Source organism: Orycteropus afer, unplaced genomic scaffold (genome assembly GCF_000298275.1).
Source record: "Orycteropus afer afer isolate SDZICR_OR568_19922 unplaced genomic scaffold, OryAfe1.0 scaffold00235, whole genome shotgun sequence".
NCBI classification, from domain to species: Eukaryota; Metazoa; Chordata; class Mammalia; order Tubulidentata; family Orycteropodidae; genus Orycteropus; species Orycteropus afer.
The window spans coordinates 3,083,477-3,084,776 of record NW_006921822.1 but is presented as its reverse complement, the minus strand read 5'-3'; the positions used below and the strand labels follow the sequence as shown (position 1 = coordinate 3,084,776).

General features: G+C 35.2%; 1 protein-coding gene across 1 annotated transcript in view; it reads left to right on the top strand.

The window, feature by feature from the left end:
* The window catches only part of CCDC158 (coiled-coil domain containing 158), a 106,686-nt gene that overhangs the window by 92,377 nt on the left and 13,009 nt on the right, over positions 1–1,300 (top strand). The window lies entirely within an intron of this gene.

Here is a 1,300-nt window from a genome sequence, read left to right as displayed (position 1 = left end):
TTTCTGGGTTATGTCATCATGTATGTTAATGGTCAGTTGTTGTTTGCTATTGTTGGTTCTCTGTCCAAAGGACTCCCTTTACCATCTCTTGTAAGGTTTGTCTGGTTTTAACAAATTCCCTTAATTTCTGCTTATCTAGAAGTGTCCTAATTTCACCATCATATTTGTGGGACAGTTTTTCTGGGTACATAATTCTTGGTTGGAAATTTTTCTCTTTCGGGGTTTTATATATACCATCCCATTGTCTTCTCACCTGCATGGTTTCTTCAGAGAAATCTGAGCTTAGTCTTATTGGTTGCCCCTTGTAGGTAACTTTTGTTTTTCCTGTGGTCCTTTCAGGATTCTTTCTTTGTCTTTGGTTTTGGTGAGTTTGATGATGATATGTGTTGGTGATTTTCTTTTGGGGCCTATCCTGTTTGGGGTTCGCTGGACTTCTTGAATGGATATATTCTCATCTTTCACCATACCAGGAAAATTCTCTTCCAACAAGTCTTTGACAATTTTTTCTGTGGTTTTATTTTTCTCTTATTGTTCTGGAATTCTGATTATGCATAGGTTATTCCTTTTGATGGTATCCCACATGAACTTTAGGCTTTCTTCATTTTTTTTTTTATTTTTATTTTTTTCTGATTGATCACTTTCCAAAGAAATATTGAGGTATTTGCCTTCAATATCACTAATTCTGTCTTCCATTGATTCAACTCTACTCCTTTGTCTGTTCAATGTGTTATCTATTTCTGAAAATTTAGTATTAATCTGGATTTCTATGTGTAAATTTTGTATCATTTCTAATTTTTCATTTATTTTGTCATTTTGTTCTTGTATTGTCTTTTGAAATTTTCTAGGGTTTTCTCTGTGTTTTTCTCCATTTTGTCAGTGTTTTCCTTGATCTGTCTCTCCATTCATTGAAGATATCTAAATAAAATTCTTTTGAATTCCTTATCAGGGAGTTCCAATGCGTCTTCCTCAGGGATGTGTTTTGGATCTGTATCCTGTTCCCTTGTTTCTCCTGCTTTATCTTGCTTCTTTGTGTGCACTTTGATGCTCTGTTGTCTCTGAGGCATTGTGATGCTTTTGTGTTTATATTTAGTTGGTGATTATATGTTGCAGTGACTTGCCCATGATTTTCATTTTGTTTTGTTTGTATGTTATCTATGTAAGCAGAGTACTGTGCTGTGCTCCTCTATTCGCTAGTTGGCAGCACTTATATACTCACCACCTCTCTCCTTTCCCATCATCACCCTTCCATATGTCCCTGCTGTCCTTGGCAAACAGAGCCTATTCTTTTTTTTTTTAATTT